The following is a 24,129-nucleotide window of genomic DNA, read 5'->3' as shown; positions in this document are numbered from 1 at the left end:
TGCCGGGCACGGGCACGGGGAGGGGCTCCGGTGGGCAGGAATAGGCAGAGTCGGTGCCCGCGACCTCTGCCATCGCCCGGAGATGCAGATGAGGCCCCGAGATTTAGGCCTGCGAGACGGGTGACGACGTCGGTCCAGCTCTTCACTGGAGTAAGCCGGCCAGGGCGTTGAGGCGTTCGCGTGTCCTGAAGACGCGCATCCCCGAGAGTGGGCGTGCCCGTGAGAGCGTGGGCGTGCCCGTGAGAGCATGCGCGTGCCCGCGCCGCGCGGGTCCCCGCGGGAGCCTGGTAGCCCTATCGTGCATTTCCACTCTGCGATCGTTTTTCCACCCGGCTGGGCGCCAAGCCCAGGGTGTCTGCACTCAGCATTTAGGCACAAGCACCTTCTCTTTATAAACAGTTTCGAGTCTTGTCAGATCTTTCTAGAAGGTTGAAATTCCCTGGAGGAGCAGCGCGAATAGTTTTTCGGATTGGGAAGAAAGAATGTGGGGCAGCAGGAGGGAGGGAGGCAGGCGTGGCCAAGAAGGCTGGGTGGGTCCGGGAGCCGCAGCCCCCTGCCTCAGTTTCCTCCTAGAAGCTGGAGGTGACGGTGCAGTTTACAGGATTTCTGTAAGAACAAATGAGTTAGCGTGTACAAAACTTTTAAAATAGCGTATGGCGCCTAGCAAGCAAATATGAGTATTAGTCTTTTCCTTGTTAAAATGTGTGCATCTACATTTGGAGCATATGGCAAGAAGTGTATAGTATGGATTCATATTTTGGAAAAGTAATTTTAGAAGTTGTTTCTGATGTGCCTATTATAATAGGGTTTCTTGACCACATGCTTTTAAATAATGTGAAGGTAAGGAGGTAGGCAATATTGCTTGCGCATCCTCAATTTAAACACCTGTCTGTCCCTCCCTCCCTCCTTTTCTTCCTTTCCCTCTCTATTCCCTTCATTCCTTTCAGGGTTGCAGATTATTCCATATTATAAATGTATCAGTTTATTCGAATGTCTCTATGATGTCTGTGATGGGCTTTAGATGGTTTGCAGTAGTTTGCCATTGTAAATAATGCCCAGTCGCTCTGTGGTTTCGTTTAACTTGTGGAGGTATATTTGCAAATGAATACCTGTGATTGTTGTGTAAACCAAAAAAGTGTCTGAGGCAGATCTCCATGGATTTAGAGACTTATTTTTCCAAAACTATGGATGTGCCAGGGGAAGAAAACACCGGTTACAGTAGAGTTTATGGCTTTTGCGTTTTTCCAAAGAGGATTTTCAGGACTTCGGTATTTAAAGGGAAAAGCGCCGGCAGGAGGGGAAGAGGGAAGAGTAGGCTGTGAGGCTTGTGGTCACGTTCTTGTGAGGCTCTGATTAGAGTAAAGCAAATCTACGTTTCACATGTGAAAAAAGAGGCGTGGGGGAGAGTTATGCATGTATCTCATCCTCAGTAGATCTACGTTTCACATAAAGTAAGGTTTGGGGAACAAAAGGAAGGCAGTGTGTGTGTGTTTTGCCAATATTAACTTTTCCCATTGGCACAGTAAGTTTGGAGGCCTGAGATTTTATTTTTCTTTCACAGATGGGTCAGGGTTAACTGCATATGGAGTATATAAATTGCCAAGCCAAGAGCCCACCACCACAATAGGGGACATAGTAATATTAAATTTAGCTCAGCTGGCCAGCATCCGTATAATTCCTAGTGAAAGAATTCCTGACTGGTTGGTGAGGAGGTAAACTAATTGCAGAAACTCACAAAGCAAAAAAAAAAAAAAAGAGTCCACAGAATAAGAGCAGGAATTCACAGAGTAACCACGGAGAGATCCACAGAGTAACAGTAGGACCCACAGAGTAATAGCAGGAATCCACAGAGTAACTGCAGGAGCCCATGAAGCAGCTCTGTCCAACTGAGGTCAGCATATTCATGGTCTTGGGTCTTATCTTTGTGTGTGCTTTGTATCAGGACTGAGCTTAGCTCTGTGCTTGTGAAGAGTAACCCACTCAATGCCCTCTGGAATTTCACCACTGGAGGAGGGAGGAAAAAAAACCCAGAGGGGCAGGGAGAAACGCTTTTCTAAACACGTGGTGCAGCTGGAGATTGTGGAGCAGTTGCCCAGGTGGAAGGCGTAGCAGCAGGAAGTAGAGACTACTAGGGAGGTGCCTCCTTAGCCACAGAGATCTTTTGGCAATCAGTTTATTGAAAAATAGTGTTTTAAAATTTTCTTTAAAGTAGTTGAACCTGACAGTATCTAAGGAGTTGAGGAAATTTAACCCCATTGTGGCCACTGTCGAGAGCCAGAGCTCATCCTGGCAGGAAGCTGGGACAATGCTGGTCACAGTGTTCCAGGTGCCCCTGTCTCACAGAGGATTAGGGTGGTGGTGAGCACAGGGGCCCCACGCTTCTCGGATACACATAGCACAGTCGTCTCCTCTGACCTTCCCAAATGCTACACAGACAGGTGTAGTCCCTGACTCTCAGGAAAATGTAGACTGGGTTACCTTCTGGCACAGGGGAATCCCTTCCTTCTTCCTGTTCCTGCCACTCTGAAGCATGTGGCATATGTTTAATGTGGTCTTTACACAATATGGAAAGACCGCTTCTGCTTTGTATGCAGTGATAATACTGCAATAAGGAAAAATGAACCAAGCCACCAAAACAAAATCCTACCACCTGATGTGGAACTGGAAGGGCAATGGAGCAGTGTCTTAGAGCTAATGCAAGAGCCAGGCACTGTGACAGTGCCGTGGGTACAAGGAGGAGGTGTCTCAGAGCTAACGCTCTGTGCTGACAGCAGCTAGGCACTGCGACGGTGCCATGGGTACAAGGAGGAGGTACCTGGTTTTCAGGAGACTGCCATCTAAACAGACCCAAGGTGGCAAATACACAGTAAGAAAATGGAGACATGACTGCTGTAATTACCTACAGAATGTTTAGGGGGACTGGGAGCAAAAACAATCCCCTTACAGAAACCAACCCTGGAAGGTGCTGGAAGGTGTACTGGCTGTGAAAGTCAGAGGTCAGCAGGCAGTGATGGTGAGACCAAAGGCAGTAGTCAGTTCAGGCAAGCCAGTGTGCTTATTTATTTCAAATCTCTCAGTCTTGGGTCTCCTCTTATCTTTTAAATAAGGCGTTAGAATAGAATTTTGAGGCTGTTCACCCAGGCACCACACTCCTCATGTGTGGTGTCAGAATGGGAAGGCCAACATGGAGACCACGTGGCCATTGACGTTTGAAAGTCTGTGGTTGCCAAAAAGAACCAATCAACAACAGGATTCATCCTGACCGCAGCCAGCAGGCAGCCCAGACCTTGCATGCCACAGCTCCGCTGGGCTCTGGACCGCTCTCAGCTGAGCCTGGTAAATGCCAGCTGGTTGGCTGCAGCCCCTGAGTGGAGATTGGCTGTCCTAGCAATAGAGCAGGGTGGGGACACAGCAGACTTGGGATCGTCACCTGGATTCCTGGATGTGCAGCTTCAAGCAAGTACGTAGCCTCCTGAACCCCAGCTCTCACCTGAAAGCTGGGTTAGGCACACACAGGAAGGCAGAGGTGGATCCACGGCTGGACTTGTGGTTTTTCTACCCAAACTCTGCTGCTCCCTGCCCCTCCACCATCCCTGCAAAGCTCTTCAATGACCAGGCCTGGCTCAAGAGTTCTGTCTTCCTCCTGACTTCCTGGGAACTTCAGGAACCCAGCATGTTTTAATAGGTTCAGGGGTACATGAGCAGTTTTGTTATACAGCTAAACTCATGTCTTAGGGGTTTGTTGTACAGATTATTTAATCACCCAGGTACTGGCCTAGTACCCAATAGATATTCTTTCTGATCCTCTCCCTCCTCCCACCCTCCAGCCTCAACTAGGCCCCAGTGTGTTGTTCTCCTGTGTGTGTCCATGTTTTCTCATAATTTAGGATATTAGGATAATGGCCTAGTTCCATCTGTGTTCCTGCAGAAGACAGGATCTCGTTCTTTTTTATGGCTGCATAGTATTCCGTGGTGTACATGTACCACATTTTCTTTATCCAGTCTATCACTGATGGGCATTAGGTTAATCCCTTGTCTTTGCTATTGTGAATAGGACCGCAGTGAACATACACGTGCATGGGTCTTTATGGTAGAACAATTTATATGCCTCCTGGTATGTACCCAGTAATGGGATTGCTGGGTCGAATGCTAATTCTGCTTTTAGCTCTTTGAGTAATCAACATACTGCTTTCCACATGGTTGAACTAATTTACACTCCTATCGACAGTGTATAAGTGTTCCCTTTTCTCTGCAACATCACCAGCATCTGTTATTTTTTGACTTTTTAGTAGTAGCTGTTCTGACTGGAAGGAGATGGTATCTCATCATGGTTTCAATTTGCATTTCTGTAAAGATCAGTGATAATGTGCTTTTAAAAATGTACTTGTTAGCCACGTGTACATCTTCTTTTGAAAAGTGTATGTTCATGTCCTTTGCCCACTTTTTAATGGAGTTGTTTAGTTTTTTTCTTAAGTTTCTTATCAATGCTGGATATTAGACCTTTGCCAGGTATGTAGTTTGCAGATACTTGCTCCCATTCCATAGGTTACCTGTTTTCCCTGCTGATAGTTTATTTTGCTGTGCAGAAGCACTTAAGTTTAATTGGATCCCATTTGACAATTTTTGCTTTTGTTGTTGTTGCTTTTCGTGTATTCGTCATGAAATCTGTGCCTGTTCCTGTGTCCAGAATGGCATTGCCTAGGTTGTCTTTCAGGAAACCCAACATCTTATGATTTGTTTCAGTCATTTAAATCTTAGTCCAGCCCTGCTCTCTACTATCAGAAAAAAAAAAAAAAAAAAAAAAATCAGTTCCCCATGGAGACTGAAAGCCCTCTGAAGGTTGATAAAAAGCCTTATAATTTTTGGAGCCCTGAAAATCTAACTCTAACTGTGGAGAAGTAATGGAAAGAGAGGTGTAACAGACAGGCTGCAGACCTAGCTGGAAATGCTCAATCCAAAGGGCACAACTTTTGATGAAACGCGGGGAGTGGGCCAAGGCTGCCGAGTCACCTCAGATGTGGTACCAGTGTTTGCTCTTTGTGTTGGTGAGTATTGCCGTGGTGGCATGGCTTTTCTATGTCTCTCTCTGTTGCCTTACATGAGATGCAAGCAATGAGATGTGCACAGCCCAGGCAGGGATGGCAGAACTCAGACCTGGACCAAACTCCTGGCTGCAACTGTGGTTTTCTTTTGCTCAAACAACAGGCAGTTTCTGTCTCTGTTGTCATCTGAGATCTGAGCCTGGAATTCTTAGAACCCTCTCCCTATGTCCACCAAATATGAGGGCACTGGCGGCTGGGTGTCCAGGCAGCAGGACAGTGGCGTGTCTGGGCAGTGGCATGGCTGGCCCTCAGACAGCCTCTACTTTACTCACTCTGATGTCCTGCCCACCATGAATGGTGGGAGGAGAGAGGGGTCTCCTTCTAAGTACGCTAATCCCATTTACAAGAGCTCCACTCCATGACCTCATCGTCTCCCAAAGACGCTGTCTCCTGACACATGGGGATTAGGATTTTAACACAGGAATCTTTCAGGGGAACCAAACCCTCAGACCCTGGTCATGGACCAGGTAACCAACTGCATTATGTCCAGGGTAAGCTAAAAACCCAGCTTTTCTGAAGAGGGGCAGGAGCGCAAGTAAGCCCTTATTTATCATATTTGATAATTTCTGTTGTGTATAGACTCCAAGCACGGCCAATATCACACTGCACATGAGACAACACTGAATGAAGAGCCCAGAAGAGGTGCACTTGGTCCATTCTCCCAAGCCAATTCCAGCCCCCTGCAGCACCCCACTGGGCCTGTGCCTGTTGTAAACTATGAGAGCTGCTGGTGTTTTCCATTCATTAATGAGTCTTCATTCTAGCACATCTTGCAAAGAATCTCACCATGTGCCAGATTGTTCAGGAGTGGGAATTTCCAAATTTCCAGTTAGGGTCACTAGTTGCACAATTGATGACAACCTGCCACAGATGCTTGGTCAGCAGGGTTTCGGCAAAGAAGCTACTCAACTAAAGATAGTAAAATTGCATGTTAAACAGCATGGGTTTTTCCAAGCAGTTTTGTCAGCAGAAGTTTATTCCTTTTTGATTGAATTTTAAAATTCAGAAACAATAGAAAGGCAATATTTTTAACACAACTGGTCGCAGCCAGTCATTATGGTGATATGCCACACAGTTCTGGAAAATTAATTCTGATTGTAGGACTAATATGATGAAATGGTTAATGGGCATTCTTCCATAACTTCTGGGAGAAAAAAATTAAAGCAAATTCAACTAGCAGAGATCCTTACTAAGTCAGAAGAGAAAGTGGAACTGAATAAGTGAGGCTGTCAATGCACATGATTCTTATCTTTCGGAGAAAAATGCCTGATGCACTCATGGAAAAGGTGAAATCAGAACACAGAAATTGAGCTTCTCTATGGAGGTGAGAACCTCAGCTCCATTTAGAGGGCTGAAGATGGCAAGATGGAAAGGGGAATGGATTCATGCCAGCTGGGGTCTGGGTCTTCAGAACTGAGTTGGTGAAAGCCAACAATGGCTTGAAGAATCAAGTCTGTATAAAGGCCAGGGTATATTTCAGTATATTCCACGACCCAAGCTTACCTGCACAGCCAAGTTCATTGTTTCTGGCTAGTTGTAAATGAGAGAGGCACTTCCCAGCTTAGTAACAGCCTCTTCTCTATTTGCTAGCTCACAGATTCCACTTCCCAGGTATTTTGATCTACCTCCATGGATAGGTGAAGCAAAGAATGGCAAAAATATACATACTTCTGCCTATTTTCCTACAAATTCTCTATACTTTTACTCCAACATAACCAGGGCACTGATATTGCAACCCATGTGTGCCTAAGCTTATTGTCTAAACTTCTAGGAGGGAGCCCTGCAGAGGAATTGGAACATAATTTAGGGTCTTCTAAAGATCACCTTAAAAAAGGGGTGAATAACAGTTAAAATACTAATGTCTCCCCATAAATCTAAGATAATCATCAGTGAATTTACATGCTAATTTCAAAAGGCAAAGACATTTGGGCACCAAAATTGGGTTTTTTGTCTTCAATTAAACTCCAGGTGGGCACTTCCTGGTGTTAGGAGTGGGCTCTGTTTTCTATTCCCACCAAAGCACTGGTGAGGAGATTTCCTTCTCAGTCACTAGATTTTTAATTCAATGCCCTCCCTCTCATATGGGAAGGGGCTTACATGTGTACTGGGCCATGGTCAATGGAGGGTTCCCTGTGTAGCTACCTGGGCGGGATTTGGCAAGGTCTGGTGTCTTTCTGCTCTCTGATCCATGAGTAATGCATAGGCAGCTATTGATGGAAGTTCCAAAACTCATTGATGGGAGAAGAGCAATTAATGGGGTCACTAGGAATGAGTGACTTGGTCAAGCTGCTCAAGTGATGTTGCAAAGATATTAGTTTAATTTCTGTGCGTTAATTCTACTTTCTCATGTTGTACTGGTCCTGTTTGGGAAGCAAAAAGAAAAAAAAAAAAGGAACATTTACTCTTTCTTCCACTTTTCATTTCAAATCTTAAAAAAAAATTCTACTTTTCAAGGCAATGTGGATGTTGTAATCAACTAGTGAGTGCAAAGTCACATAGAAGGAAATAGAGGAAAGAAATGTAAGAATATTATTATTTCGAGATTTTTTTTTCTTTTTTTTTTTTTTTTTTTGCCCTACCAGAAGCAGATTGCACAAACAGAAAAGATTGTGCTAACATTATAAGCCAGACAGGCTTAGAGGTCCATGGCAAGTGGCAGTATTTTAAAGAAAGAGCTGGAGGAGAAAATAAATAACATACTTTGTGTAGATGTTTGTCCTTCCATGGAAGGACAATTGTACAGTCTACAGTACCTGTTGAGCTATCAAACTTTAAAAGCATTTATAAGAAGGAAACACAGATTTATTGCGATTCTTGCTATTATGTGTGAAGTGCCCTCTGGCTTTACCTTTTATTATCCTGGGATGGAAGGAAAATTGCCCAGTAAAACAGTATCTGTACAGTAAGTATCATACAAAATCTGCCTGCTAAGTTGAAAAGTTGGTATGAGATGAGGCACTTCCCAACCTGAGGACACCTGAACTTTCTGGTGTCTTTTGCAGAATGAGTGTTTCCTCACCTTCTCAAGGCTTTGTTAAAAAGCCACTTCTTATTAGCACTACCCTTACTATTTCAGTTAGAACTGCCACTCGACATACTCAGGGACCCTTCACACTGGCTTATTTTTCCACCTTTTAGCATGCTGTGTCTTCTACTTATTTATTGTGTCTGTCTCTATCCATAGGACCTAAGCTGCACCAGGGCGGAAGTTTTTGTCTCTTTTGTTCACTGCTGCATCTAAGGTCCCGGGACATAGTGGACACTAAACAAATACTTGGTGAATAAATGAATGAATGGACAAATTACGGAACACATTTCTCATAGGAACAGTCTTCTCTATGCACGCTATTGTTCAAGGCCAAAAGAGTGTGTTCATTACACAGTGTAACTGAAAGAATACACAAATAAGGTTGGTAAATGGAGATATTTGCAGATTCTGATGCTGTTTTACTTGCTGAAGTTTGGCATTCTCCTTGCTTGTTTCATACAGCCGTAGAACATTAAGATACTGATTTGCTACTATTGTCTGTACTTTGTATGAAGCTTTTCCTATATTAAGTAGTGATTCAAGGCAGGGAAGATGAGAGAAATATGGTTATGAACAATAAGAGGTTGCAGAAAATAAAAAGGTAAGGGAAAGAAAAAGGCAGAAGAGGAAGCCTCACCTTGTACATTTATAAAACAGATGGGTCAACTCAAAGGGAGCAAATAAAATAGGTCACTTGTTACTGATTAAATAAACTTTGACAAACTTATGGGAAGTGTATGTAATGTGATTTCTATGAATGAGGAGGCCAAGAACCAAACTATAGAGGATAAAAATGCCTCTTTCAAATTATAGCCTAGAAAGTACACAGATTTCTTAGTTGTACTCCTACATTAATTCGTATACTATTACGTTATTAATCACTATCATTTTGCTGAAACAATATAGTAGGTGGCATATACGGTATTCTTAATAAATATTTATTGCACCAATAAATGGATAAAGATAGAAAAAAACCCAGAAAGTTCAGACAAACACAAGGAAGATATATTTACAAACCACTCATCATTCCACCACCCAGAAATATCCACTGCTCTTTTTAAGTGAAGCCCTATTTTTAAGCCTCAGATGGTGTTGAGGGAAACCGTCGTCAGTGGAGCGGAAGCTGTCATTTGCACAACTCCAGCCACAGCACGTGTGCTGGCACTGTCCTCCTGTATTTCAGGATCCTCTGCACGGTGCTTCTCCACCTCTGGCACCAGGCTGCTTGCACTAGAGTCACCCGCAGTATCATACTGTTTATTTCAAATATGGATGCCCCGGCCCCATTGTGCCTGCACAGATTTTCTGGGTGCGGTCTGGGCATAAACAAGCAGCCTGTTGCCCTAATGTACAGCACTGCCTTTACCCTGGGTCTAGACATGGCTCGCAAGTCTGCCAGGCTGTGCACCCAGGCTCGCCTGCAGAGCTTGTTAAAGCTCTCGAACGTACCTCCACCAGATGTTGTTCATTTTAATGGTGGTAAAACCTGCACCCTCCATTATCAAACATCTTTCCATCTGATCCTGGGCAGACAGGTTTGGAACCCTGCTACACATCAATGGGTTCCTACCTGGCTTTTAAATCCTCAAACTCTTTGTTCCAATTACTGGGCTTTCGGTTAGCATGTAAAGCAAATGAAAGTGTTATTGCTCTATTCAAATTGGAGAATCTGGGCAGATCCATGCTCCCCAAATCTCCACACTAGTTCTGAGGGGCTCTGGGTAAAAGGTGGTCTTGATGGTGCCTCACGTGTCTTGGCTGAACTGCAGTCTCTCCGAAGAAAGCACCAAACCACATTTCATTCATTTGACCTCCCACAGGGGACGTTAACAGAGGCCCCGAGTGTGGTCATTGTGCCATAAACATTTGTGGAATGAATACAGTACAGGAGGAGCAGAGCGTGACACACACAGACGTTCGCCACCTGGGCCACGTCCGGAGGTTGGTGAATGTCCCAGTGTGTCATGCTCTGCTCCTCCTGTGCTGAATGGCCAGGTGCTATGTGGCTCAGGTGGGTGCCAAAAAGAAGGACAAATGAAATGCTCCGCCTCTACTATATAAACTCTGTGTGCCTGGAAAACATTGCTTGACATCTTATTAAGAGTGTTGGATTCCAAGAGCAAATGAGCACTTTCTACGGTTGCTATAAATAGCAAAACGACCACAATTTCTGAGGCAAAACTAAACTTTTATGATTTCTCTATGCTTGACCCAATGTCAGTTTCCAAGAGCACTTATGAGGGGTACAGGGAAGTGATGAAAGTATTTTAGACAGCATTTCAGTTGAGAAATAGGGGTAGGAGGGGTCCTTGGTAGAGCTGTGTCCAGATTCCCCATGGTCCCGCAGGCTCTTGGTCCTCTTTGTTGTTTCCTGTGGCCTTGACATTCCTCTGCCCTTCTCCCAAGACGAGGGGAGGGAGACATGAGTGAAGCTGCAAGTAGTTACACCGACGCTGTGGGGCGCAGACGTGGTCAGTACAGGTACTCTCTTCACTGTGACCATCAGGTAGCAATTTAGGAATTCTTGACCCTAGTGTGAGGTCCACTTCAATAACAATACCAAACTGTCACAAACACAGAAGCTACTGCTTTAAGAGGAGCATTGATAAACTTGCCGAACTAAAGTGAGCTTATTAAGTCATCAGCCTCTGAGAAAGAATGAACCAGAGAGGGGCATGTGCACGTGAGCGGCTGAACTTCCCCAGCTTCATGGTACATCACAGGGGCCTCTGAAGGGAGAGGTCAGAAACAGAACAAAGTCTCCATTTCTTTGGAATGGCATGAAAGGATTCCAGTTAGAAAGGAATACCACGTTGAAGGTCAAATATGATACAAAGCACTGGATGTATTACTAATTAGCATGTTAAAGGGTGAGTCAGCTTCGGGAGCAGGAGTGATTGCTAACCCCATAATAATAATCTCTGACTCTAACTGGAGAGCTACCCTTTGGAAGCAGACCTTAGAGAGGCAATTTGCAGAAAACATCAAAAGAGAGATTTAATCATATGTCTTTCTATTTGAAAATGTTAGCCTGTCTCCATGTCAACATACAATCATTAATCTACCAGGTGAAAGACAGGGAACTCAGCCCGCCCACTAATTCTTTTCAAAATGTATTTTTTTTCTGATTGCTTGTTTTCTAACCATGACACTTACTGTATATGTGGCAGTTACCTTCCTGCTGCTAAAGCGTTAATTGTTTAAATGTCCTGAGGTGATAACATGGAAAATCAGACGTCTAGGAGCTTCTCAACACAAATGATGGAGACAGATGGAAAATAGAGCCCAGATTTTTAGCCTTGAAAGGAAGCTCAGTGCCAGGCGCAGGGCAGAGAGGGCCTGCTTTGGTGTGACCTGAGCAGGCTCCCCAAGTCCCCAGAGTCACAGGCCCCTCCATGCCCAAGTTCTCTGTCCCTGCCGCATCTCATCTACCCGTACTCGGGGCAATGAGCAGGGCGGGGGAGGGAAAGACAGTGAGGTGGACAGGCAGGTGGACAGAAACAGGCCCAGCCGGGGCAGAGTCCTCCCGTCTGATCCATGCTAGGCCCAGGCCTCGTGAGAATACTAGGAACCCCCTACCAGAGGTGAAGTCTGGGGCAAACCCATGTGTCACTCTGCCTGAATGCCCACCCCACTCACCTACTCTATGGAGTACTCATCCCAAAGCCAGGTTCTGTCCAGTGGTGGGTGCAGATAGGCACCACGGCTGGGGGGCCGCAGGGAAGGAGGAATGGAGAGGTGGGAGGTGAGAATGCACCTGAGTCCATGAGCTGTTTTCATGGCCATGATTAGGGTTTCAGTCTGTGGCGAGGTGGATAGGTGCAAGAGGGCGCCTCTACCCACCAGTGACTCAGGAAAGCTGAGAAGAGGAGGATGGAGCAGAAGAGGAGGATGAGAGTGTTGGAAGGTGTTCAGGAGAGCAAGCCCAAGTTGATGTCCGCAGCTTGCTCCCTCATCCCGCCTCCTGCCAGGCCTGCGGATGTGGCTGTTTCAGCAGAGCTGCCTCCTTCCCCAGAGGAATGACGCCAGCCAGGAAGGGCACAGGGCTACGCAGAGACAGCAGGAAAAATCAAACGCTTAGGCAGGAAAAAGATGTTAGGTAGAGGGAAAGCATACACTGCCTGTAAAAATCAGGAACACAAAAATGCTGCCAATTATTACTGCTCTTATTCAACAACACATTGAAATCACAAGTCATTGCAATAAAAAATTACAAAAAACGAATAACTATAAGAATAAAAAAGTAAAGCAAAAGTATGATTTTCTTGCAGATACTATGATTCTGTACATATAAAATTCAAGAAAATCTATGAGTAAATTACATCAATACAAGAGTTCAGCAAGATTGCAATGAACAAGAGCCGTAAAGAGAGTTCTTAGCATTTATTTATGCCACCAGTAACCAAATGGGGAACATAACCCTAAAGGTGTGCCATTCATGGCTACGGTAAAATTCATGAAAGTCATGATTGCAGCAAAACCCAAAAATACATGTAAGACCTTCCTGGAGAGAGCTACAAACATGTTATTGAAAGACTCAAAGGAAGAATTCGATGAGGAGAAGCACCAGTACGTTGGATAGGAAGATTTGACTTTGGATAACAGTAAATTCTTCAGCATCTTGGCATTCAGTCAACATTCCATCAGCATGCATCAAAATATATGGGAACTTTAACACACTGATTTTAAAGCACACATGGAAGAATATACATGAATAAATACTTTCAGAAATGCTCATGGATGATGTGGTGTAGGACCTGGAATTGGCTTTAAAGCACTCTGGGGAAGAGGAGAGGCCGGTGGGGGAGCAGACGCAACAAAATTGGGCCTGATTTGGTGATTTTTTGATGCTGAGAACAGACACATAGGAGCTTACTCTCCCATCCCATCGACTTTTGTTTGTTAACATTTTAAAAAATAACATTTAAGAGGTTTGAGGAGAAAAAACAGTTAAAACTTTTTTTTTTTTTGAGAAAAAGGCAAATTGGAAGAGAAAGCAAATATATACAAAGGTATAGCAATGAGAACAGTGTGGCATTAACAGACCAGCAGAAAAGTACAAAGCTCAGAGTCAGACTCCTGTGTGGGAGTTTGTGACTCCATGGAAGTAGCTTCCCAAGTTGGGGAACAAGGCACCCAGCACACAGCCCAGGGGCTGGGATTCCATCTAGGGAAAGCCCTCTTAAACAGGGTTCCTGCCCTCATTCTACCCTCAAAAGGACACTTTAGATAAATAGAAGCCTAGGTGTGAATAGCCAAAAACTAGTAGAATGAAATAGATGGCATGGGTTGTGATAATTAACACTGTGAGAAGAGGGAGGATTAGAGTACCAATGCAGGGCGGTGCCCTTCATGTCAGTAACATGCTGCAAAGACGGGTATGTCAGGGATAAACGCAAATATATAGATATGCGAAATTTTAAAAACAGTAATATAAAAATACAAACCAAACACAGGAGAGGCTGTAGCTGTGTTGTTTTTAAGGATCCCTCTACCTCACTGGAGCCCTTTCCAAAGGACGAGAAACAAACATGACAAAATATTTTGTTAATTCTGATTGTAGGAATATGTGTTTTATAAAATTATTTGTACTTTTTCTGTCTTCAAAATGTTTCAAAACTGAAAAGGGCAAAGAAGGAAAATTTCATCCAAAGATACAACAAAATCGCTCAAAAATAGAAGTCTAGTTAAGCCCTCCTAGGGAAAAGAACTGAAGGGTGTAAGAGCTCGAGGGGAGATTGTGGAGTGAGGAAAGAATGAGCTATGATGGCTTGGGAAATAAATGCAAGGGAAAAAAGCCCCCAGGTGTAAGCCGACAGAGAAGCCCTAAGAAGCAGAATAAAATGACTGGAAACAGCCTTTGACTCGTGGACCAGATCTGAGGGGGTCACACAGGATGACATTAGAAATGGTAGTATGGCCGGGCGCGGTGGCTCAAGCCTATAATCCCAGCACTTTGGGAGGCCGAGGCGGGTGGATCACGAGGTCAAGAGATCGAGACCATCCTGGTCAACATGGTGAAACCCCGTCTCTACTAAAAATACAAAAAATTAGCTGGGCATGGTGGCACGTGCCTGTAATCCCAGCTACTCAGGAGGCTGAGGCAGGAGAATTGCCTGAACCCAGGAGGCGGAGGTTGCGGTGAGCCGAGATCGCGCCCTTGCACTCCAGCCTGGGTAACAAGAGCGAAACTCCGTCTCAAAAAAAAAAAAAAAAAAAGAAATGGTAGTATGACCGCAGTGACCTCAGGGAAGATGGTAGCTGTGGAGATGACAGAAAATAGCATGTGTGTGATTGGTGACCTTAAAGAACATGACTGAAGAAATAGAAAATCAAAGATTCGAGTGCACAAAGCATCTTAAAAAAAAAAAATGAAACATTCGTACCTGTTGATCTTCTGTTTCAAGAAAAAAAATGATAAAGATCCATATTGTAAAATACCTTGACTTGTAACCAGACCTCAAGGATAAAGGCATCTTCTGAACTTAAAGTTTCAACTTCATAACATTTACATTCTCTTAATTCATAATGCCCACATTGGTTCAGTCTTAGTTTCTCTGTTGAGGTGAATTTTAACTTTGCCACCCTTGTTCTTGGCTCATTTCTTTGGTTGATTTTTGTTGTTGTTTGGATGGATTTTCCTTGGGCTTTTGATTGTTTGAGAAAGATTGTCAGTTGCCTTTTTACTTAAAGGAAAACTTGGCTGGCTAGAAGAGGACCACACCCTCTTCCCTTGGGACTTCACAGAAGTGTGTCTCAGGCTCTAGGGAGTCTGAATCTGTGGCCAGCCTGGCTCTCCTCCACGCCCCTGTGCTTATTCTTTCTCAAAGGACATTGATATGTTTGGTTTTCTGCTAAGTTTCATTTTTAGTGTTTTGTTTAAGAGCAAGAATCTGTGTTTATGTTCAGGCATGCTCTGTATATCTGGATCTTCCAGTGTCTTCAAACTTAACTGCCTGGAAGGGCCTCAATGTGGACGCTCCCCTCACCAGAGCAGACGCAGCAGAAAAGCTTCCTTCCCGGTTTCCTGTATTTTCTAAACACAGCTTTTTCTCCCAGCCTCCTAAGTTGTTGTTTTGTCCTTTTAATTTACTTCGGGTGACTTTTCCTTTTCCTTTTTTTTTTAGTTCATCTTTGTTCAAGAAGTATGGTAATAAAACCAAACAGATTTTTTTCCTAGGAGTTACACTGAACATGTTCTTTCTTCCTCTTCCTTTTTGACTGCTAATGTAGAAAAATGTGGTCAGGTGCAGTTGCTCACTCCTACAATCCCAGAACTTTGGGGGGTCTAGGTGGGAGGATTGCTTGAACCCAGGGGTTTGAGACCAGCCTGGGCAACATGATGAGACCTTGTCTCTACGAAATTTAAAAAATAGCCAGGTGTGACGGTGCATGCTTGTGGTCCCAGTTACTCAGGTGGCTGAGGTGGGAGAATTGCTTGAGCCTGGGAGGTCAAGGTTGCAGTGAGCCCTGATCACCAGTGCACTCTGGCCTGGGCGACAGAGTAAGATCCTCTCTGTACATAAATAAATAGGAAGAATAAGAAATAAATAATTAGTAGACATATGTGTTTGACTTCCTCTTTCTGGCCTCTGCACACTGTGCTCTGTGTGTACAGTGTCCTCAGGCCAGAGACTGGGCGGTGACCAAACCTGGGTGCAAAAAAAGGAGTAAGACCTGCACTTACACCCAAAAATGAAGGGTCCGAGGCCCCTGGAAACTGAGCAGAGGCTCAAGGCCAGGTCTGAAGTGAGGGCTGCAGCCTAGACATGGTGGGAGAGCGCCTTCTTTGAGGCTAGCACCAGGGAGGCAGCCTGGGGGCCAGAGAGTAGTCTACCCCTAGAGGCAGCTCAGGCGGATTCACAACAAGGCAGATTCTGCTTCTGAGCAGCTTCACTTTGCTCTGCACACAGTCCTGTGGGTCACACCCGGCATCTCGATGCCGGGGTACCCCACAGCTGCTCCACCTCATCTTTCATTAAGGATGGGCTTGGTCCTGGACCGGCCGCCTCACTGACGTCTCCAGTGCTGCTCAGCGGCCAAAGAGAGCCAGACTCAATGCAGCCTTGTTGGAACTCCACATCCACTCTGTGTGGAGAGATCAAACATTTGATTTATTTTAGAAACTTTATATTTGTCATATTAAAGTATAATGTATGCTACATTTTACATGTGTCCATGCATGTGTGTGTCACATAATGCATGTGCCATAGAGAGCCAGGTGTTACATGTGCAGATCATATACAGGTGTCAACACATGTGTGTCATATGCAGGCATGTGTTGTGTACAAGTGTGTCACACAATGCATGTGCCATAGGTATGTTGGTGTTATATGTGTATATCATATGTAGCTGTCACACATGTGTCACATGTGTGTCATACACAGGTTGTGTACATGCGTGTCACATGCATGCGTGTCCTGCATGTGTCATCAATGTGCGTGTGTCAGGTATCTGTGTGGGACCATTCCTTTGTCTTCTCATTGCTGGGCTGTTCTCCAAGGACCTTTCTCTCACCTCTTTTCTCTCCTTGACGCCACATCCTGGGGTTGATCAGATCTTGCAGCATGACCTCAAGGAGGCTTTTTGACCTTTGTGTCCAGAGTTCCATTGTCCTCGTGGGTGACAAGACTGGGCTTGTGTTTTCTCATCTACAGCCTGTCTTCTATACAGTATTGCAGCAATGCTCTCCTTATTCTCTTTCAAGGGTCTGGTGTTTTTTCCATTAGTCAGTGTGAATGCCCCCATATGGTGGGGTGTGGTGTCTGCCGGGAAACTTGTCCTGTGGCATAGCTCATAGGGAGGCCATTGGCTGCAGGTAACCACAGACTAAGAGCAAGCGTCGCTTTTCTTTTGTATATGCAGGATTGTGCTTCATTGCTTTAGAAAACATCCTCTATAAATAAACTCTGTGAGGCTGGGATTCAAATGGAAGAAGCAGCTGGCAGCTGAACCTACCTATTGGACTATCATCTGCTTAAACACACAAGAAGGATCTCGTGAAGTCTAAAGTAAACACAACGGCTTATTTGAGCCTTATATACCAGAGACTTAAACAAATTCGTTTAATCCTCTTAAATGGTGCGCCTCCCCCCATGGAAACAGAACCTGCCAGTTAGTTGAACATCCTGACAAAACCTCCCAGGGCTGCACTATAGGGGAGAAAGGTATTTATTTAAAAATATCTTTCAGCGGGAAGTCAGCTGTGTGTCTGCACATCTCCTCGGGAGTAACAAATGAAGACAGCACACTCTTAACAGGAGCACGGTGCCAGCCAGAGCCCCAGGAACTCTGCAGACCAAGACAGGAGAAGCTGGAAGTCAGGAAACCCACTGGTCCCTTAGTACAGTCACAACGGCCTGTTTCGCCCAGTTCCTGAGTACCCTGCATCTTAGTTGTGAAAGATCAGTCTCAGCTGGCAAGCGCTGGTGCTGGGATTCGAGCCCAGGTGGTCAGAACCCTGCTACCAGGTGTGTATTCCATGGAATCTCACAGGTGTCTGTTACATGGAATCGCACACGTGTCCATTCTGTGGAAGGTTCCCAGGACCAGTGGGTCTCATGCATGATCAAAGTGAAAATCAGCTGGGCACAGTGGCATGTGCCCGCCGTCCTAGGGGAGTTGGGAGGACTGTGTCAGCTCAAGAGTTCCAGACCAGCCTGGACAACATAGACCGTATCGCAAAGAAAATTTTTTTAATTAAAATTTTTTTGAAAAATTGAAAGTTAGTTCAAGCACTAAGAGAAGAGAGGGTGTGAGGATGCGATAGTTGCGTTATTAAATCCAACTACCTGCTTTCCATCTGAGAAGGACCCGCCTCCCCCATGTGTCCCTTGCGGGGACCATAATGTTCTGTCCCTGTGATGGTCAGCTCGCCATGGACCTGCTCTCACCGTATGACACGCACGGACGTGTATGTGCCAAAGCTGATCAAACCAATTAAAGTCCATTTTGTGATTGACTCTCGCTTGCTCTGTGCAAGAATGGCGCCTTCCAGATGAGAGCTGCTCCTGGAGCCCAGGCCCTGGCACAAGAAGATGTGTGGTGACTGTGGTCATCAGCGAGCAATGTGGGCAACAGATAACGGCCATGCTTTGCTCAGCCACTGAGATGCTGGGATTCAAGTTACCATGGCCAACCGAATTAGTGCAGGCAATCTGTGCTTTATATGCCATCTTTGGATGGATCTAGGTTCAGTTTTGCAAAGGAAAACAGGTGATTTCCTTGGAACTTGGTGACTTTCTGGTCATAAAGTCCCAGTCCCACCTGTGGCCCCAGCATCAATGGTCTGGTTGCTGATGAAGATCAGACTCCGAGTCTAAATTTTCTGGAGACCTGTGCTTCCCAAGGGAGGCCCTGGGGTGACCCTTGGATAGATTCTGTGCAGTAGCAGCAGCTGGAAGACCACACAGATCCCATGGGCTTCCTGTCAGAAGAGCACCAACTTGGTTGTCAGGCACCCTGGACATGCCTTCCTGCCCCGCCCTCACCGGGGCCTCTGTGACTGCTGGGGAAAGTGGCTTCCTGTCATCACTCATGACTGGGCAGCCACATTGGGCTTGGGAGAATGTTACTTCAATTTAAGGTGTTGGTAATATTAAGATAAGAAAATTATCTTTATTATTTATTATGAAAAATTGGTAAATATGGAACATATGTAATAGCATATGGAAGCTTTGAAACTTGCTGATGAAATAAACCCCTGTGGAGAGGCCGTTTCTCTGAAACTATGGAAAACAATCCAAGCTGCTGCGGCTCGTTCCTGGCCCTGCGTTCCTGCTTCCCTGGGAGATGTGGCCACTCTCCAGCATTAAAAAAAGTATTCCATCATTTAAAAACTAGTTTCGATACCTGTACAATACATTTTAGCATTTCTGAGATCTATTACATTCTTACTGTGTTCTCTGTGGCCTGCTTTGTTCTTCTTTACCTTTCTAAGGTTCTACGATGTTACTGCGTTTGGTTCAACCAGTGCTGATAAGGACATGTCTGCCCTTGTCTTTCAGTGAACATTCACAAGAGATTTTCTAGGATGAATATCCAGGAACCAGAATTCCTGAGTCATAATGTATGTGCAAGCCTGGACGTTTATGCTTTCCTCCATATTCACTGGCAGATTCATGTAGTTGATAAACGCAGCTGCCCACGGGCCTGCTGTGTCCCCCTGACCTTCCATATGCACCAGTGGGTGGTGTGAGCTCAAAGCTCGCTGTCCTCTCTGTCTCTCTCTCTGCCTCACTATCTCTCTGTTCCTGTCTCTGCCTCTCCCTCTCTCTCTGTTCTTGTCTCTGTCACTATGTCCTTATCTCTGTCTCTGTCTCTGTCTCTCCGTCTCTCTGTCCCTGTCTGTCTCTGTCTCTTTGTCCTTGCCTCTGCCTCCCTGTGTCTCTGGTCATGTCTCTGTCCCTGTCTGTCTGTCCGTCTGTCTGTCTCTCTCTCTCTCTCTCTCTCTGTCCCTGTCTCTGTTTCTGTCCCTGTCTCTGTCTCTACCTCCCTGGGTCTCTCTCCCTCCCCACTGCAGGTTCCTCAGGGAGCAGGGCCAGGGCCTTCCACAAGGCCTGCAGGGGAGAGAGTGGTGAGCGGCTGCCACTTAGAAGAGGAAAGAACAGCGTTTCACCTTGGGCATCGAGAGGTGTTTGTGGCTCCATCTGTCTCTCTTTCATTGTCTGAAGCCGCCTGCCTCCTCCTCCTCCCACTACGTTTTTAGAAAGTAGAGGGATGAAGGGCAGCCCAGTGAGGACTCATGAAGAAGGGACTGTGATAGTGTCTAGAGCTTAGGCAGGTGACTGTGTTCTCCACATCTGGGAAACTGAGGCAGAAGAGCAAGGGCTGGGGCAGAGGGAGGAGGAAGTACAACAGGCAAATCTGAAATCTGAGGTGGAGACAGCTCTCGATGAGCGTGTGTTGCTCATGGAGTGAGAAATGATGAGGCCGTAGGAACCAACGTCGGGAATGGCTGTGTTCCTCTCTTCCAACGTCAGGAATGCCTGTGTTCTGGTCTCCCGACATTGGAAATGACTGTGTTCCTGTCTTTGGATGTCAGGAATGGCTGTGTTCCAATCTCCCGGTTTCGGAATGCCTGTGTTCCTGTCTCCTGGGAGCTGGAGTGCTGGGTCTGGGGTCTGGTGCAAAGCAGTGGTTGTTCTGTTATCAGAGCAGCGGGAGAGCTGTGGGGGAGAGGAGGCCCTGCAGAGACTCAGGGCCGAGGGAGGGGCGTTCCGCACTGGCCTCTCAGCAGGGCAGGTACAAGTCTAGAGACTTTTGAGTTCGTTTCTCTGGTTGCAACAAGCTGGAAGGTAATGGAAGAAGACATCCTTTTCCCAGGCAAGAGTCACACCTGAGAGACTTTCAGGGAAGTGGCAGCCTGGGTGACAGCAGGGCCCACATTTCAGGAATCCTTTGGGACTAGAGAAACAGAGCAAAGCCCTGCTTTGCAAAGTGCACAATCATGGCCGAATTTAAACTGGTCAAAACGCTGTTCTTGGGGTTCAGGGAAGCCTCCTGTCAGCCCTGTTGCTTGGCCATGGGGGTCTCTCACTGGAGTGAGGAAACTCGTCCTTCTCTATGGGGAAGGTTTGGAGACAGGCCCACCCGATTGTGCAGGATTTACACATGCGGAAGTGCTGGGGCTTCTGCGGCAGTTATGGTTGCGTGGAAGCTCTCCAAAGAACCAAACATGCTTTCTTAGCTATGAAACTATAGCCTTCGGTGTTCTCTAATGATTTTTTTTTTTTTTCTAACAGGAACCTCAGAATTGAAGTTTATGCTCCTGTCAGAAAATCCACTGAGCCCAGGCGCCTGAGGGGCCCTTCCTTGCACCCACATCCCCACTCAGCATTGATTGTTCCTTGGGTCGTATTATGTCTGAGTCCTTGGCTGTTAAGTTGTTAGTCTAACATTCTAGAATACAGAAATACAAGAGAAAACGGGGCCTTGAATCTGAGAACTGGGCTTGGGATTAAGAAGTCAGGGCTGGATTTCAGCACATGGAATGACTTAGTGGCCTCCAGGCAGAAGCCGCTGCTGACCAGGAGAGTCTGGTGAGGCCCCAGGTGGATGATTTGCTCCAAATTGTTGAGCATCAGATGCAATTAATTTCCTGATTACATGACCTTGTGAACACAACACCAGCAGTGTCCTGGAAAGTTACTTCAAGGGAACATTTGGGCCCTAATATTTCGTTCATGAATGTTGTTGGTAGAGTGACATCATGTCCATAGACTTGAGGAAACACGCAGGGGTTTGCACTGCCACCATGGAAAATTTCACCAAAAATCAATATTGATGCTTGGCACAGGAGAGAAGAGCGTGAGTCCCGTCGGGACAAGTTACACCATGGGACAAGCAGCTTGAAAAATCTCAGTGATTTGAAAGAAAAATCATTATTTTTTGCTCTTGTCACGTGTACATAAAATTTGACCTGGGGGCTCTGCTCTGTGGTGTCCCCCAGGACCCAGGTGGGGGGGCTCGGACACTGTGGACACACAAGACTCTTGCAGGCTCAGAAACTTCCACGTGGAGCTGATGTGCTGGTGGTTTCTGTTTACATTCCATGCACTGGAGGAAGTCGCATGGCAGATGCTAGAGGACCAGCATGGGAGAGCCGTTCTAGCAACCAGGACACCTGCCGCAGCACCCCACCTTCTCCAGGAAACAAGGACACCTGCACACGCCCACTCGAGAGTTGGTGACCGGCCTCGGCTCTGGGGTTCTTGCAACGCATGTTCCTGGTGGGGTTCTCCTTCCTGTCCTTCTGAGCTACGTGTGGATCACGCTCCCCATATGTGGAACCTAGGAACTGCCCACCAGTGGGGCCAGGAAGCCTATCTTTCAGAGAACTGGGAAGATCACCTTCTACTTTAACCCTGTCTGGGAAACTGTAAACATGGGTTCCACGGTCTCGGACAATGAGATGATTCCCAGTCTTTGCCTGTTGCTCCTCTAGGTATGTCACTATTACTAGCTTCTGGAAACACTGAGAGGAAGGGCATTGCTTTGGCGGGACATGTGGGGAGGGGAGATCCCAGAGGCAAGGAGGAGGCTTTCCTCTTCCCACACTGGGAACTCAGTTTCTCACCCCAGGGTCCTGGTTGTGTCAGGCATCCCAGGAGAATGCGCAGGAAGCTGTTGTGTCCACCTGCTGTGTGCAGGGACCAGTTGCAGAGTGCATTGTGCATCATTTAGACTGCAGGCTCAAGTGAAAACCCAGCTCTGCCACTGCTTTCTGGATGACCCTGCCACCTCCATCTCCTCCTTTGAAAAGTGTGGGAAATGCTGCTTTTCATCAATCCCAAGTCACTGTGTATTGTGGCCTAAACAGCAGTGTTTTCTTTTTCTCAGTGGCATGTAACATACTGCTGTGTTTTTCAGCAGATGCCGTCTTAGACACAGTGAAGTCCAGCGATGGCTGTTTCAGAGGCTGTTAGGATGGTGAAGTGAGACAATGTGAATGGGGTGTTTTGTGAGCCTCCGTGCTGCAAAAATGCTAGCCATTATTTTATAGCAAGAATTGCTTGAAGTGTTTCTTTGTCTCAAATTTATGAAAAGATTAGAAAATAGTTCTAAAAATTAAAAACAGTTCTGGGCAGAGTAGCTTACATGATGGCAGTGAAAATGTGCAGATTCATGGGTCCTACCGCGTGCGCCTGGCATGGAGAGAACAAGGTGTGGAGGCCAATAATGCCAAGAATGCCCTGTGAGCCACCCTGGGTGCGGCCTCCATGGCCGGCAGGCAGTGAAACCGTGGTTCCCTCTCCTGCTGCTGACATTCACGCTTCCTGTGCCCACGTGCTGGAAGCTCACTCTTCATGTCCCCTCTCAGTTACATGTCTGTGGGGCTGGGACAGGGAAGGAAGTCGGTGCAGCTGGTTGGATCTTCCCAGGGATGTTCTGTGTGTAAGGCTCAGGGGGCAAGGATGGCCGGGAGAGTCAGGAGTCAGACTCTCAGAGAAGCTGGGGGTGACAGAGCCTCTCCATGGCTGAGTCCCTATTTTCAAGCTGTGGATGCCGACCCTCCAGAGCTTCATTGGCTGTCTCCTTGCTGCTATGATCTGGAGTCAGCCATGCGTTCCACCTTGCCCACTAGATTTTATTAAGTGCTGGATATGAAACAAGCCAATTGCCTGTTTCACTTACTGAAATCCCGAGATTTGATGCCTTTGTGGGAATTTCCTCCCCAAACCTGAAGGAATTGAACATCAGGAATGTCTGGAACCCTGGAAAGAACCAGGTTTCTGGAGGAAAATCACTGGTTTTAAGGAAGCAGCATCCTGGACCCTTGAAACCTAGGGGAGGCCAGCAGCACAGTTAGCAGGCAGGTGTGGCTGGAGGACGGCAGCGGTGTCTGTGAAATTCTGTCTGTGATGCGTTGTTCCCTCCTGGCTCTAGGAACCAGCTGGACACTTGTATTCTTCCCTTTTCCTTTCTATTCTCCTTCAAGTCATCCCCACTTGAGCCAGCCCTCCAGTCCAGAAGAAATTCCAGCCCACCCTTGGTCCACTGTGGTTAGGCCTGCACCCTAGCTATGAGCACACGCAGACATTGTGGCAGCAGAAGCTTCCTCGGGGCTCAGACTCAGGCTGATGCTGCATGTCAGGACCTACCGCGGTCTCGGCCAGGCTTCTTGGGACTTGGTGGTTGTGGGCTGATTGTAAAGCCTGGAATGACTCTCAGAAACTGGGCGTCATTCTCTGTGGTTTTCCAAGTTTGGTCTCTGATGATACTCCAGGTCTTAGGAGACATGCTGAGTATTTATTATGCTCACATTCAAGTAACGTTAACCCTCAAGGTTGATCTGGCTCCCTGACTTTTTTTCTCAGGAGATGATGTGCTGATGGAACACTTTTCCAGTACGATTCTTTCCCGCTCTGTGAAGAGGTGTGCGGCACGCAGATCCCTCGGCCAGCTCCCATCTGTGGACGTGCTGTCGTCACTGGGACTGTGACCAAGGCTCCGAGGAGTGCCTTGGCATGGCCTGCTTTAGGCTGTAAAGACCCAGTT

General features: G+C 46.3%; 1 long non-coding RNA gene across 1 annotated transcript; it reads left to right on the top strand.

The window, feature by feature from the left end:
* Positions 1-8: 8 nt before the first annotated feature.
* On the top strand, positions 9-24,129 carry LOC116544591. The gene is made up of 3 exons (XR_004265968.1): positions 9-150; positions 20,874-22,075; positions 23,949-24,129. It is a non-coding gene; the product is annotated as an uncharacterized LOC116544591 (long non-coding RNA).

Source organism: Sapajus apella, unplaced genomic scaffold, assembly GCF_009761245.1.
Source record: "Sapajus apella isolate SASKATOON/1434 unplaced genomic scaffold, GSC_monkey_1.0 scaffold223, whole genome shotgun sequence".
Taxonomy (NCBI): domain Eukaryota; kingdom Metazoa; phylum Chordata; class Mammalia; order Primates; family Cebidae; genus Sapajus; species Sapajus apella.
The sequence above is the reverse complement of the archived record's forward strand: the minus strand, read 5'-3'. Positions and strand labels throughout refer to the sequence as shown.